This window comes from Dipteris shenzhenensis, chromosome 33, assembly GCF_047967505.1.
Source record: "Dipteris shenzhenensis isolate YYH24624 ecotype China chromosome 33, Dip_SZ_1.0, whole genome shotgun sequence".
NCBI classification, from domain to species: domain Eukaryota; kingdom Viridiplantae; phylum Streptophyta; class Polypodiopsida; order Gleicheniales; family Dipteridaceae; genus Dipteris; species Dipteris shenzhenensis.
The window spans coordinates 8,174,281-8,191,066 of record NC_141628.1 but is presented as its reverse complement, the minus strand read 5'-3'; the positions used below and the strand labels follow the sequence as shown (position 1 = coordinate 8,191,066).

The window sequence follows — 16,786 nt, the reverse complement described above, 5'->3', positions numbered from 1 at the left end:
TTTTTATAATTCTTTTGTAAATATGTTTGGATCTTTCACTTCTACTTGTTCATAAAATCACATGGAAAGTTGGAGCCCCACACAAAATACCCGTCCATTTGTATTTATTCCTCAACCTATGATCCCAACTTTGAGACCGAGTGGAACGAGTCTCAAACCTGTCGTAGACGGGTCATACTACTCGTTATTGATTATGCATGACTCTTACTCAATAAGATGAGGGCTAGGCATTACATTCTTTATGGACCTCCATTTACATATATAGCAATTTGTTGAGGGCTTATGTATCTCCGTACTTGTCCTGCACTTATGTGTGGTTTTTCATAATGTGGCTTCCTTGCTTGAGATTTATGTACTAAGAAGCCCTTGGAACAAGTCCTTCGGGTTCGTTTTACCTTGCCTTTCTGTCTCGCTCTTGCTCTCTCGTATTGAATTCAAAATCATCACCTCGATGAACTCTTATGTCAATGGTGAATATTATTTTGCCTTATATGTTTGAAGATACATAGGCTGAAATTTTATGTGTTGCATCACAGTCACATTAAACATCGGGCTTCTTTCTTCTGTCAATCTTTGACATTACGCACTTAGGGACGACGGAGATTGTGCATATTTGCGTGCCCTTCCCCCGAAAGCCCCGAGTGGTTGTTATTGCGATTTGTGCACATGTTGTGGTTGTTAGTCGGAATGGTTGGTCGTTTCGGTCCGTTAATGGCACACACTATGGCACGCGAGACGTAAAACCAACCACTTTGCAAGCAAAGTAGACATGCAAGAAGAGCGCTTGGAACATTGGAATGCAAAAGATGTAGAACGATAAATTATAACGCGTTGTGAATCCAATAGTTTTAGGGTATGAAAGAACGTTGATGAATCAATGAAAATAGATCACTGTATACAACGTTTCGTTGGACTAGAGAGTGGTGCTGACTCCGGCGATCAAGCCCTTGACCACGTCCTCGCTGATGCCAAATGCGGTCTCCAGCACTTGCTCAGGAAGCGGAGGCTCGGCTGCGAAGAGAGCCTTGGCTACCTGAGAGACCCCGGGATTCTGGCTGTTCAGAGCGGCTATGGCAACGGCCGGTTGATCGCCCACGTTGAGCTGGAAGTGGACGAGGCCGCGGGGGAAAACAAAGAGGTCGCCGGCGTAGAGGGTCTGCTGGAAGAGAGTGTTGGTGGTGGTAACGAAGCCGACGACGAGCTGGCCCTGGGCGACGAAGAGGACCTCGGAAGCGCGGGGGTGGACGTGGGGTGGGTTGAGGCCACCTTTGGGAGCGAAGTCGATGCGAGCCACGGAGAGGCCCTGGGTGTTGAGGCCGGGGAAGGTGAGGGCAGAAGCGAGCTGGACGGCGGAGCCAAGGTGGTTGGAGGTGTTGCCGGGGTTGCGGAGGAAGGGGGACCGGAAGTCTGCTGCGGTGACTTGGGCGGGGTTCTTGCAAAGCAGACCGTTGAGGGCGATATTGGAGTTCTGGGCGGCAGGGAGCGCCACACAGAAGTCCTGGAGGGGGTCAGAATCAGAAGCCATGGAGGCTGCAAAGCAACAAAACAAGACCAGCAATATTGTGCACGAGGAGGAGGCCATGGCGAGGAAGGATGAGCTGTGCTGAGGTAGAGTCGGAGAAGAAATGGAAGCAGAATGAGACTTTTATGAGCAGCGCTTCAAAAACGAAATGGAGGACACAACGTAGAAGAAAGGGAAGCAGGATATGAGGTTTGGGAGGAGCGGGGAGGCTTTTATGAGCAGCTTCAACATCCAAATGGAGCCCAAGGGAGGACTGAGTCGTTCCACGCAAACGTGTGAGCGAAAATAAAAGCCAAGTCTCCTCCTCTTATCGCTCTGCCGGCCTTGCTCCTTCCTCTTGTGGACGCAACTGTGGGCCAACGAGTGTTCCCTGCACGGGATGGTCAACCATCAAAATGATATGACTTTTTCAATTAAGGGCTTAGATCATAAGTTGTACTCCATTCGCAAGGTAGTATAAAAATAGAGCGTAGTTAAAAGGGGTAGAATCTTTAAATTCAAGGTTGATTTTACAAGAGTATTATGTAATACATAGTAAAACAATATAATTCTATATAATATTATACTCGGGTAGAATCTTTAAATTCAAGGTTGACTAGTGCCAAACCCGTGGCTTTGAGACAGACTCCGTTTCAACTAAATCTTCCATAATAATTCTATATTATACTCGGGAGTCGGCATGCCATTACATTTAGCACTACACGAGGTAACTTTAACATCCTCGCAAATATGTATTTTCATCTTCCTTTGAACTTTCCCTCGTGGAGCATTGTTTCCGAGCTCCTTGGACCTCCTATGTAGAAGCATACTTGACTGAGTCGTTCCACGCAAACGTGTGAGCGAAAATAAAAGCCAAGTCTCCTCCTCTTATCGCTCTGCCGGCCTTGCTCCTTCCTCTTGTGGACGCAACTGTGGGCCAACGAGTGTTCCCTGCACGGGATGGTCAACCATCAAAATGATATGACTTTTTCAATTAAGGGCTTAAATCATAAGTTGTACTCTATTCGCATGGTAGTATAAAAATAGAGCGTAGTTAAAAGGGGTAGAATCTTTAAATTCAAGGTTGATTTTACAAGAGTATTATGTAATACATAGTAAAACAATATAATTCTATATAATATTATACACGGGTAGAATCTTTAAATTCAAGGTTGACTAGTGCCAAACCCGTGGCTTTGAGACAGACTCCGTTTCAACTAAATCTTCCATAATAATTCTATATAATATTATACTCGGGAGTCGGCATGCCATTACATTTAGCACTACACGAGGTAACTTTAACATCCTCGCAAATATGTATTTTCATCTTCCTTTGAACTTTCCCTCATGGAGCATTGTTTCTGAGCTCCTTGGACCTCCTATGTAGAAGCATACTTGGCCACTTCGCATGAGCTGAACCACACCCTCCTTCGAAATATACCCAACTCCGCCACCCCTTTCCTACATGCTACACCCTCCTCTGCCCACTCTCATTCCCTCCTCTCGTGCTCCCTTTCGATACTCTGCTTTGGAACTCGCTTCACATTCCCACAGGGTCCTTCTTAGACTCCTCTTAGTTGGCGAATTCACCCAAATTGGACTTTGGAACTGTTGCAATTGCCTTTTTTCATTCCATAGTGCGAGTACGACTTCTTATGCTTTTTCTTGTGATCGGGTTGTTCTTTGTGATGCAGTTCTCCTTCCATCTGCAGAAGTCAAGGTTTTGTTCATTCACACATTATATTGCTTTGAGGATATCAGCATATCCCACCACTCTATAAAGCTGCAATCCCGATTTTTGCCATTGCAAATTGTTGTAACTTGGTTGCAAATTTGCAAAACTGGGCCACTTTCTGCTGCATCATTAAGTACTCTTCCATGAGCCCCATGTTTTAGCGGCGAATCCCAACAACCTAGATGACTCAGCTCTCATATACTCGAGTGTACAAGCCCAATCTATGACTATCGACATACATGTCATTGGAGGTTACTGCCTAGTCTCTTTAAAAATGTGCCTAGTCTATATATATATATAGAAGCAACGATCGGCCAACATAGTGCATACAATTGATGTTTGGCAAGGTCGTTCCATAATCCTTGTCTCCCAGAGGCACGCCATTAGGTAGAAGCTAGCACTCTATGATGTTTGGGGATTTGGATCATTAAATTTTTGAGAGGCCTCAAGTGAAGTTGAATTCACCCTAGGAAAGAACTTCCGACATTCGCGAATCGCCCTGGATGGTGGAACTTGCTATTTGGTTGTTCACAGCTTACTGAATCTCAAAGATATCAATATTCTAGTTGTTGATTGTCAATCGTAGTGCCTTTTGCCCTACACCTTGTCTCACTGTGATGATCATTAATCATTATAAGTCGAGAGGAAACATCTTGGCTTGATACTTACAATTTGGCAAGCATGCATGATAGCGATAGATCTTGGCATTTGCAAATTTTTTTGAAATTGCATCGCCGCCCACTTATTCTAACCGGGTGTTTTGAGCATAGAGCAATTAATTAGAATATCACACTCGGTTGGTATTGTGAGAATGCGTGATGCTATGACCGATCGTTTTGAGCTTAGAAACTTTAGAATAGCATACTGAAGTGATACCATGGGAATGAGAAGGCAATGTCTCATTGTGATGATCATTTATCATTATAAGTCTGTATATATATATAGGAGCAACGATCGGCCAACATAGTGCATACAATTGATGTTTGGCAAGGTCGTTCCATAATCCTTGTCCCCTAGAGACCCGCCATTATGTAGAAGCTAGCACTCTATGATGTTTGGGGATTTGGATCATTAAATTTTTGAGAGGCCTCAAGTGAAGTTGAAATCACCCTAGGATAGAACTTCTGACATTCACGAATCACCTTGGATGGTGGAACTTGCTATTTGGTTGTTCACAGCTTACTGAATCTCAAAGATATCAGTATTCTAGTTGTTGATTGTCAATTGTAGTGTCTTTTGCCCTACACCTTGTCTCCCTGTGATGATCGTTAATCATTATAAGTCGAGAGGAAACGTCTTGGCTTGATACTTACACTCTAGTTAGCATGCATGATAGCGGTAGATCTTGGCATTTGCAAATGTTTTTTGAAAGTGCATCGCCCACTTATGTTCTAACCGGGTGTTTTGAGCATAGAGTAATTAGAATGTCACACTCGATTGGTATTGTGAGAATGCGTGATGCTATGACCGGTTGTTTTGGGCTTAGAAACTTTAGAATAGCATATTCAAGTGATACCATGGGAATGAGAAGGCAATGCTAGTACCAAATCACCTTTTCTAGACTAGGGGATTGATTTCTGTGTTCTTCAACTATGGAGACGCTCAGAGTACAAGATCATGCAACTTTTATAGCATTAGAACTCACAAATCTTCCCTCTTGCTACACACAGTAGAAGAAATCATCTTCAGTGATCCAAATGCTATTCGAAGAGCTGATAAGCATTGCAGGGTGTGCATTTAGAACTTACATCACCACGTGGGGGCGTGTAGCATTGCCTCTCTCCTAGTAGTCTTTCTTCTTGTTTTCATTGATTGCAAGGAGATAGATAGAAGTCAGAAATTTGTTACCCACTACTCTATAGAGCTGATTTTTTTGGATTTGATGATGGCTTGAAATGCTAGCTTTAATCAAAAAACCTACAAATTTGAAGAACTGACCTACACACATTAGTAAGATGCAAAAGCTCGTAAGATTCGTAAGTAAGATATAGAAGATCATAGGTAAGATATCTCGTGAACATAAGAGCTATAATATTACTTGGGAACATGTGTAGAGGCTTCTTGATGATATATATATATGCCCGAGTTTAAATAATACATCCTCGAATTTTAGTTTTGCCTCATTTTGAAGCCATATTAATATATCATGTGTGCAATGCAGGTGGGAGTGGTGGGATGAATTCCTAAATATTAACTCATGAGGTATGCAACAATGGAAATACCAATGGGCTGCATGTGCGTACAAGGTTTTTGAATGCAGTGTAAACAGTCTAAACATCACTTATAATTTTGTCTAAAGATCACTAATACAAATTTTTTGAATGTAGTGTAAACAGTCTAAAGATCACTGATAATTTTGTCTAATGTAATCGTTATTTTAGTAGGTTTGAATGAATCTGGAGCATCATATCAAGGAGCATTTTAAGTTCATGAATAAGGTAAGAAATGAGGTTCACCTAAAAGCTTTATTCCTTTAGTTAGTCAATATCTTGATTAAAGTTTTGGAAAGAATGGTTCACATTTACTTCACAACTTTCATTTTAATTAGATTTTATCATTTCTTAAAAGTTGCTAAAGTAAGCATTATTTTCAGTTATACGTCATGCCTCAGAGTTTTGAGAGGTGTTTATTATAGCTTCTAAAAATAGAATTTTAGGCTTCAGCCTTGTATCCTTATGTGAATGTTTTGCAGGCCTAGTGGTTTGACAAAATTGCATAATGGCCCCTCTCTTCCTAGTTCTTTGCCCATAGTTGATTAGATTTTTCTTATATCAGTAACATGTCACATCAAAGGTTGGTTGATACTAAAATGCCTTATATATGGGAAGAAAAGCTATCAAAATTCATAGTTATGAGAGGAAAAGAGAGTGCTAGTGATGCAAATCTATGGAGAGATTTCAAACAAATAGCCTTTTTGTCTATCAAAAGCAGGTTTTTCAAGCATAGCATCTTGCTTATGCCCATGTACATAAAGTCCTAAGAGTTTGATCTTTTTCTTTCTAAAAGATGCATGTAACTATCCTTTTATGTTTCTTAGTCTATAATACAAGTTCTTTGACATAAAAAGAGATGCAAATCTATTTTTAGTCTTTAGGTTTTGCCATTGGAAATTCATAGATTAAAAATTAGGTCTATAAAAATATTCATTGTCTAGCTATAGCATTTTATAATTACTTGTGAATAATTGAATTTCTAATTATCTTAGAAATGTGAAATATTGCCTTTAAATTACTAGTTGAAAACAATGACTCTCCTTTGAATCCCAGCCATGTGAAATAGTCTTTAAATTCATGGTTGGAAACAAAGATTACCCTTTAAATCCCAGCCATGTGAAAGCTTGTGTTTAAATTCTAGGATGCTTTTTCAAGATACCGATTGGACTAAAATCTCGTCTTTGTATGACATGGTTCAAAAAAAAAATTTGGAGCACTAGGGCCAATGAATGTTCCCTGGACACTGTTATGGCATTGCCTACAATGGATCAAATGGTCAATCATGTTTATGTAACCAAGGGAACAAACACACTCTTCAATCATGATGGCAATTACAAACTATCTATTGCCCTTTTGTCCTCATAGATGGCGATACCTAATGCATGTAATATTTTCATTCCAAAAATTGTTTAATCTCATGCTCATGTTTTGAGTGCAGTGATACATGATGTACTATCCGATGTCCCTCATAGACGTACCAGTGTACTTAAGACATGGATATACTCAAACAACCTTGACCTTTCTTGCTCATCGATATTTAGGCATGATTATGATTTATGAACATGTGCAAGGAATATCAAGCCATGTAATAGGACATAGTGCGAGGTATATTATACAAGTGGTACATTTAGTTACCTCATGTGGAAAATAAAACATCCGTTTTTTAAAACAAAAGCAATTTTTTTGTGCCCACAAGCAAGCATGGTAGCTTAAATGTTGTTTTAATAGGGTCCCAAGTCGATAAAATGTATCTTATGTTAATAGGATCAATGATCATATTCTTCACTTTAAAAAATCATTTTCAATTGAATACTTGGTTTACATCGAACTCAAAGAGATATTTGAAGACATGGATTGTGATAATCTAGCATTTCTTAGAGTAGAAGTCCTATTAGTAATTTAGTACTATTATGATTTTAAAAATGTGTTTGAGAATATTCTATCATCAAGTTTTGGGGTCAAACAATAGACAATTTGTGTCGTATGATTTGTGGCACTTCTTCTAAAGATGATTGCATCGAGTGCATGATGGGAAACATCATCATGGTCTATGAGAGAACATCATGCAATGCTGACATGAAGGAAAATTACCAATTAAAATGTACCTCGCCCGGGCCCTGGAAATCCCATTAGTTTAGGGATTGGGGAGGGATTTAAAATGGCCATTTTAAATTGGTAAATTAATACATTTCATACTTGTTTTTTGGCTCCTTAGAGCAATTTAAACCACTCAGCTACTCATGAATTTTTTCGATACTTGCTACAACAGGTTACTGCGTGATAAAAGGACTCACCATGCGGTAGGGATTAACACATAGTTGCGACATTGGGTGGAATTGCATGAAATTTCATGGAGTGAAGAAACTATCGGCACGGGTGCTAGTGGGATCAATTTTGAAAACTCTTGGGCTGAAGTTTTGTCCTATCAAGGGGATACTTGAGCTCAAAGGGTTTTGGAAATGGTGGACTCTACTCAGAGAACAAGCTCTCACAAATTTGGGGGAGAAGAGGGGAAGAAATGGAGATGATGAAGAAGCTTGAAAACGTCTAAGAATTCATACTAGGGAGCATCTAATGCTAGGCTAAGCAAGATATAGAACCTAAAGCTTTGATACAAAATGAAGAGGTGAGTGGGATAGAAGAGGTGCATCATGGCAAGGAGTGAGAACACATGACATATACAAATGAGTGTTTTGTTGATTGTGAGAGAGGTGACTCTCTCTTATAGAAATGGGGAGAGGGTGGCCTAGATCATAGGCACCTTCTCTACATCAGTGGAAATCAGCCCCTACATCATAGGAACTAGCTAAATCAAAGGAACCTCCCATGTGGGGGCCTTTGTACTTACATCATCACTTAGGTCATAGTCTAGACACCTCATAGCACTAGGTGTGCTTCTACTACACACACACACACACACATGTGACTCCCCTAGATGCACACATGCACCTTAGAGCAAGCCCTTGATCACACTTATCCCAATAGAGAGACTATGATCACTACATAGAAGGAAAGTTGAATTTCCCTAATCTATGCTATACATTTCAAAGATAAATTTACTCTATACTTGGAGAATGGCATCTGAAAGATTAGTATCTTGCCATAATCTACCCTATACATTTTGTGCCACTATAGCAGTGGGAGAATGGCATTTAAAAGCTGAATTTCACATTCTTGGCTATATTATGCCCTATGTATTGATCAAATATCACTGAGAGAATGGAGTTTCGAAGATGAATTTCTAATTTCTTGCAAGTCCACCAATGTGCAATGTCATGTGATCAATAGGGTAGTGGCATTCCAGTGATCATATTGGCACTAGGAGAATGGCACACGTGCCAATCTATATGCAAGTTTAGGGTTCATAGTGCTACAATGGTGGGAAAAGCTATATTTCAAAAGTTGACTTATTTAGTAGTTTCAAATTATCATTTTAAATTTCAAAATCTACATTGCAGCCAAATCAAGCCCTTTCTTGTCATTTCAATTGATGCCTTTCCTTGAGAGAGAGAGAGTTTCTAATGTGCCTAACCTTTTGTAGCATGTAGGGCTCCGGTACCACGCTCTTCCCTCTGCCTTCATGTCGCATAGAGATTGATGAAAGGAGCTTTCAGTCGTGCCACTAAATTTGACAAATCACACAATTATGCACAGAATGCGAGTCTTCAGAGTAAGTGTTATCCTATTTCTTGATCGAATACAAATTGGGGCTTTCTTAGGTAGGACACTACAAGTTTTAAATCTCTATTTTCGATCTTGTGCAGGTCATGGGCGAGAAGCAAAGCAAAGAATCCTTGAGAACCTTCCAAGTCTATTGAGTGCTTGTTGCACAATGATTGCACAATGATTGAGGCAAGGTTAGGAGTCCTCAGGCAGTGAGATGATCCGTCATGCTTGTCATTCACTCCTTGCCATCAATGTGCAGACTCCAAGTAATCTGTTTGCATTCCTGAATCCTCAGTGGCCACGCGGCGTGCTAAGTGTGGAGAATCCTCACTATTTGAACTTTGCATTCATCAACTGGCCATAGCAGTACAGTGGTAGATCGTTGAGATACGTGAACCCCCGATTCCCAAAGTAGGCATTTTCTTTGATGGGCGCAACTCTACGCAACATTTCCAATGGTATGAAACTTTCCTCCCTTCTAAACGATGAGACTTTCCTCGTGTCATATTCATCTAAATCATCTTTGTTGGTCAAACTACGTGCAACGTGCGGCACCCATGAGTCTTGAGTTAGTGAGGCCTGAGGGCATGGACTCTAGAGAATTGAGGGCAATGAGACACACTGTAGCAGAATTGAGGACGCAAGGAGGCAGGCCGCTAGGGCAGTGAGGAGTCCAATAGTCGAGGACTGTTTGAGAAGTGACTCCAACTCCCGAGAGCACTAAGCTAAGGAGGGCACATTGCACGGACTCATGGAGTTTGAGGAGGGCATGAAGTCTGAGGGGAGGCACGGAGTGATAGTGACAGACTCCGACTCCCATGAATCTGCAAAGCGACAGGTCATAGAAAGCTCCAAGAAGGACTTGGAAGGAGAAGAAGGTAACTAGGGTAACAATAGTTCTTTTTATAAAATAAACATCCCAACTTTGATATTAAGAGGTGAAAAGAAAGGGGGAGGTTGTTCAGGACGCAGGCCCCTACATGACCCTTATCAAAACTATGGCCTACAATGGGGCTACAATGGGGCTGCACCCAAGACCCATGCGCAAAGAGCACAAAACAAGACTTATTCTAGGGCCGGTTAGCCAACAAGAACCGCTCTGAGGCCATCGATACACGCTATTACCACCGCATCATTGCTAGCCTATGCGTTTCATTAGGTTAACCTTTGCATTTCTTTAAAAAATAAATTAATTAACTTGACCTATCTAACCTGTTCAACCTAGGTATAACTTATCTAACCTTTTCCACCTATTTAATCTATGATGCTCCTTTTCTTCCATTTATCTATGTAAACAACCTGGGATTGTGACTAGATATATAAATTTTAGTCTCTAAGAGAATTCCAAATCTTCCATAAAGTTTTCATATAATATACCCCCATGTGACCATACAAGTTGTGATTAGAAATTTTAGGACTTTTCGTTGCGTACACCTATCCGAAATCTATTACTGTTGAGAATACTTCCATTTACATGGCGACTTGTTCATGTATACCAAATTTCTTTTGGCATTGAAACTAGTAACTATCAATGAGAAGCTATTTTTTCTTAGCATATTGTGCGTCTAGATGTCTAGATCCGTAGAAAGATTGTTTGCCCATCCAAGAATCAAAGAATTAGCAAAAGATACGCTAGCATGGAGATGGTGGGAAGAGTGTAGAGCATCTACATCTCATTTGCAATCCTTGGCCATGAAGCTATTGTCACAACCTTGTAGCAACTCCTATAGTGAATGAAATTAGAGTAACTATAAGTTTGTGTATTCTATCACAAGAACTCTCTTGACATCAGAGAGATTAGAGAAGCTAGTATACCTCTATATGAATGGTAGAGTGTTGGAATGTAAAAGGGGTGTGCAGTGATGGTGATATGATGAAGAGGGTACACATGGATCTTCCAGGTCCCTTGTATGATGGTCTTGTACTTACACATCGTGAACCGAATTCTACTGACTTAGCAGAAGAGGTGGTGTCATGATGTACATTGGTGTCATTGATCAATGTTGCAATTTATAATGAGATATTGCAATTCATACTTCTTTTTTATCATTGCCTCTCAATGAAATTTCTTTAAAACATGGCTAATGAGATGTTGCATTTCAACGTTCTTCTTGTCATTTAATGGAGCAGCTCTTTTAGAATAAAAATGAAATGTTGCAATTCTTCTAAAATGCAATTCATTTAGAATGTAATTCATCTCAAATGCAATGATGTATCTTCTAAAATGCAATTCTTTTACATCATTGTTTAATGATGTGGTTTATCTAAGATGCAATTCATTTAAAATTGCCTAACATGCACCTCATTAACGTTTCAAATAGCAAGTGGTGGAGCATTATGTGCTATCCATTGATGAAGTTATAAATATTTCCCAGCACAATTTACTCAAGGGACTTGTACCTTGTGAAAGTGTGCGGGAAAGATTTATAACTTTATGAAAGGCTAATTTGTAAAGGCAAACATGCAGCTTCTCAAACAATTTGTATAACAACACGAGGGTGTGTTTTTAAAGTGTAGTTTGTAAAACAACACGAGGGTTTACATTTGCCAACTTTTGACCAAACATGGTAAGAACTTATTGCCATATTATATAAGTTCAAAGTATACATGGTTAGCCATGTAGAATTTGGGCAAAGTATACATTATTTGGCACGTTTGATATGAGCAAAGTATATGGAGTGCTCATTTTACAAAAATTGTAGGTGCATTAGATGTAGCCAAAAAAATACAAGGGATGCCCATTTTGCAAAAAATACACTTACATTGGATGTGGCCAAGTATCAAAAAGCAATCCCATGTGAATTTAAAGAAACAAAAAAGTTTACATTTTGTAATGCCCCGAAGTTGTGTCACTTCGGTGGTCCACAAGAATAGTTGCACCGGTAGCAATTGTTCAACAAAATAGTGAAGAAGCTGCATAGCAGCACGATCAATGCAAGGGTTTCCAAGACGCAGAGCAAGATCACCAACATGGTTGCGGTTGTAGAGCATCTGAAGAATATACATTTGTGAAAACTCAATGATTAAAATCGCTCAACATTTAAGCATATCATATATATTTAAAATACAACACTAAAAACTCTATTTAAAAAAGAAAAATGCAAAAAAAGATAGTAATTTGCAGATACACAATACAAAATGGGAACATATTGTTAGAGCTATATATAGTTTGCCCTAACTCATCCTAGTATATGCCTATGATCTATGAATAGTATCACTTCCTTGGGAGAAACTCTTGTGTCCGTCCCTCTCCTCTTTTTCTTGCTCTCAACATGGCATCAAAGCCTGGCTATGCTCTAGCGTGATTGTGAGAAGAAAGAAACATGATTTTCATCAATCTGACAATGCAATCATTCAGAGAATGTTCTTTTTGATCGCTTCGACTACTTAATTGCTAGGTTGAGTTGATGTGCAAAAGTTATGAAAGATGCATATCAAATCAGTGCTGTCACTCATGATTGATAAAAACAGCTCATGATGGCTTGTTCAAAGAGTATGCGCTGGTTATTTTGACTGGCTGGGTCACTATATTTTGATTTCAACTAAGAAAGTTATGGTTATTTCTTTTTGTTGCCTACTGTCAATAAATTGGTAGAAGAGTGTTTGGACATGAAGATAAACGCCCATAACCAAAGAGGACTTGATCTAGGACATGAGGATGGAAAAGGTTCATACTTTTATAGAATTAACAATATTTGAAGCAAAAGTAACAGCAATGAAAAATTAGAATTAATGATAAGAAGCTTCCTAATACGGTGTGATGCAAGGATGAGATTTAGAGTAATGTACAAGCGATCGCAACCATATCCACGGGATCTGGCTCTTCTCCCCACTCACATGTCCCTTGATTGGCTACAATTGGCTCTACGTAAAGTCGAATGCGATGGAGAGACAATAAACGAGCGCGAGCGAGAGTTATTATCCGGATGTATGATGCATGTAAGTTTCTTACCTCTTGACATAATTAAGTAATTATTGGAAACTTTTAAGCATAAGCATAAGCATAAGCTCATGCTTATACTCATGCATGAGCATGAGCTTATGCGGAAATAGAGAATGAGAGAAGGGGGAAATAGAGAAGGGGGAATGAGAGAAGCATAAGTATAAGCATAAGCTTATGCATGAGCTTATGCGGAAATAGAGAATGAGAGAAGGGGGAAAATTAAGCATAAGCTCATGCTTATGCTCATGCATGAGCATGAGCTTATGCGAAAATAAAGAATGAGAGAAGGGGGAAATAGAGAAGGGGGAATGAGATAAGCATAAGCATAAGCATAAGCTTATGCATGAGCTTATGCGGAAACAGAGAAAGAGAGAAGCTTCTCTCATTCTCTATTTTTGCATATGCTCATGCTCTCATGCTATGCGGAAATAGAGAATAAGAGGGAAAGGAAAGAGAGAAGGGAAAAGAGAGAAGGAGGAAATAGAGAAGGGGGAAAGAGAGAATAAGAGAAGAGGGAAAAAAGAGAAGGGGGAAAAAAGAGAATAAGAGAAGGGGGAAGAAGGAAAGAGTTTGAGGGGAAGAGAGGGTTCCTACGCCCATCACTGCAGCTAGCGCTTAAGGCGCTAGCTGCAGGCCAATGCAAATAACAAAAATAATAAATGGAAAAAAGAGAAAGCACTTACTTGAAATAGTATGTCCCGCTCGGTGTAGTGGACTGGCCCTACAAAAGAGAGAAAACAACCCATTTTTTCAAATAAGATGTTAATGGAAGGAGGAGATTACAAAAGCAACTTCTTGAAGGGAGGAGATTGAGGAGACAAGGAAAGGAGGAGATTGAGGAGACAAGGAGAAAGAGAAGGAAGAGAAATATAGAAAAAAGAGGTGAGTCTTCTTTCTTTCTTGAAATCTCGTTTTTTGTTTCAATCCTTTCAAAACAAGCATGAAAACTAGTTTACAGGTTTAGCAATACAAGAAGAAACACTCACAAAACTAAAGCTAACAAACAAACAACCTACATTGTTGAAACAAACTCACCTCTTGAAGAACTTCCTTTCAAGAAACCAAAGAGGGAAAAGGGTAGAGAGGAAGTACAAGAGCTAGGAGAAGGGTGAGGAGTGAAAAATAGAGAAGGAGGTTGCTTGAAATAGGTGGGAGGTCGTCGAAAATAGGTGGGAGGAGATATTGGCTTGCTTACTTGAGAGATTAGGGAATAGGATGAAGAAAACGCTGTGCGATTAGAGTTTCGGGTTTTAACCCACAGCGTCGCTATATAGTGACGCTTATTCGTCACTATATAGCAACGTTTTTAATTAAAAACGTCGCTCTATAGTGACGGAACAGAGCAAAAAGGTCGCTATATAGCGACGCTTACAGTCACTTTTTGTTGTAACATCAAAAGAAGCTCAAACATGCTATTTTATAACTATTAATATCTCTTCTTCATGCTTATGTTGTATTTTATAAGTGTAGATGGAAGGGACGAGTGGAAGCTCGTCCGATGATGTGCCAATGCCCGGGAGCACGAAGTGGCTTACGGAGAGGTTATACTATCATTGCACTCATTACAAGCGAGAAGTACGACATCAACGTCGTATTATCATGCACCACTTGCGAATGTATGGGGAGGAGCCGGAACCAGTACCCCCCATTGGTGTTGCACATGTTGATGGACCATCGGTAAGTCAAAGCTATTTAAGTTCGCAATCTTATTGTATACCAGGAAATAGAAGATCTTATATTTATGCGAAATCTTAAAACAGGATGAGGAGGGTGACGAGGGTACACATATACCTTCTCACTTTCAGCAAGACTATAGTCTCCCGGATGACGACGAGGGTATGGTCGACATGATGGATTCCATTTTTAGGGGCACTACATCCCATGCACACGTGATGTCAGAGTCTGAGGTCAAAATGCGAGAGTTGCAATCAACACAATTGTACAAGGGTGCTAGGATGTCTAAACTACGTGCTTGTCTCTCAATCTTGAATCTACAAGTACAGTATGGGTGGTCAGATACAAGTGTCTCGGCCTTAATGAGGTTAGCTCTTGCATTAATTTGACTCATTATTTGGATATTGTTTGTTTTGAGAATCATCATTTGGATAGTGTCTTTGTCATAGGTTGCTCCAGAAGATGTTGCCTGCACCAAATACCATGCCCGCATCAAGAGATGAAGCGAAAAAGATGCTAACAACAGTGGGTATGGATTATGATACCATCCATGCTTGCCGTAATGATTGTATTCTCTTTCGTCGTGAGCATGGAGATTTGGCTAGTTGTCCAAAGTGTGGGGAACAACGATATATAGAGGACTTGCAGGGTGAGCGGATACCGGTAAAGGTCTTGAGACACTTTCCCATCATTGCAAGAATACAACACATGTTCCGATGCAAATCCATAGCGGAGTTGATGACATGGCATGCATCTCATCAGTCCACTGATGACACATTGAGGATTCCTGCAGATTGTGCAGCTTGGAAGCACATAGATAATCAATGGCCAGACTTTGCGAGGGAGCCATGCAACTTACATCTTGGGCTAGCCATGGACGGCGTGAATCCTTTCGGGTTACGCTCGACATCTTGGTCGACATGGCCCATAGTCATGGTGAATTACAATATCCCACCATGGCTAACAATAAAAAAGGGACACCTCATGTTGCACTACTTGTGCCAGGAAAGCACAAGGCAAAAAACATGGATGTGTACATGGCACCTTTGATAGAGGAGTTACAGATATTATGGAGAGGAGTGCAAGTCTTTGATATTTCTAGACGTCCTAGACATACCAATGATATTTTGGTCAGGGGTATCTTGATGTGGACCATGCATGACTACCCAGGATATGGAGAGTGCGTAGGTATGTGGTTGTGTCTTTACATGTACAATGAGGGATTATGCTTTTTTGACTCTCTTTTACACGCATGTCTTGTACTAACACATTCATGCACGCGTGCAAGACTTGTTACAAGTGGGTACCATGCTTGTCCTGTTTGTGGACCGGCTTTAAAATCGCTTACACGCTACTCCAAACATATGAGGAAAAATGTTTATGAAGGTCATGCTTGATACCTTCCGCTCAACCATCTCGCACATGGAGGTCTGCTTGATCCACCACCGTCATATTTGAAGGCAAGTGGATTCAAGCTTGGAGGGCGAATGGAGAGGAACCTCCTCCTGGTATGAAGAGGCTATCGATCTTTCACGAGCTTCCTTATTGGGGTCAGTTACAAATCAATCATCTCTTGGATCCCATGAATATCTTCAAGAATGTGGGGGCTACTATTTGGGCACACTTGGTTGGTTCCAAGGACTCGAGAGGAGTGCGAGAAGACTTGCGTGCTATGAATAGGATGTCTCGTTTGTGGCCCCAAGTGCATGCTTCGGAAAAAGTTGTCCTCCCGAAAGCAACGTGGATCCTCTCTACGAGGGAGGAGGCAACGGTCAAGGCAGACATTGCCTCTTTTCAAACACCGATAGGCTACATGCGTTGCTTGAAAGGAGCATTTTCAAAGGACAATAAGCTTAGTGGGCTCAAGTCCCATGATTGGCACAAGGTCTTACAGGTATTCTAAGTAGAATTAGTGTATTTATAATCATGATGCGTTAGCGTAATTATTATTATGTTATATTGTTGACATGACTTCATTGTTGCTTTGATAGTTCATCCTCCCAATTACAATAAAAGGGTGCTTACAAGAAGACGTTAGAGATGCTATATTCAAG

The 16,786-nt window shown here is 40.3% G+C and overlaps 1 pseudogene; it reads right to left on the bottom strand.

Annotated features, from left to right (window-relative positions):
* Nucleotides 1–913: 913 nt before the first annotated feature.
* Nucleotides 914–1,525, bottom strand: LOC147879623 (germin-like protein 1-3 pseudogene; annotated as a pseudogene).
* Between the last annotated feature and the right edge of the window lie 15,261 nt (nt 1,526–16,786).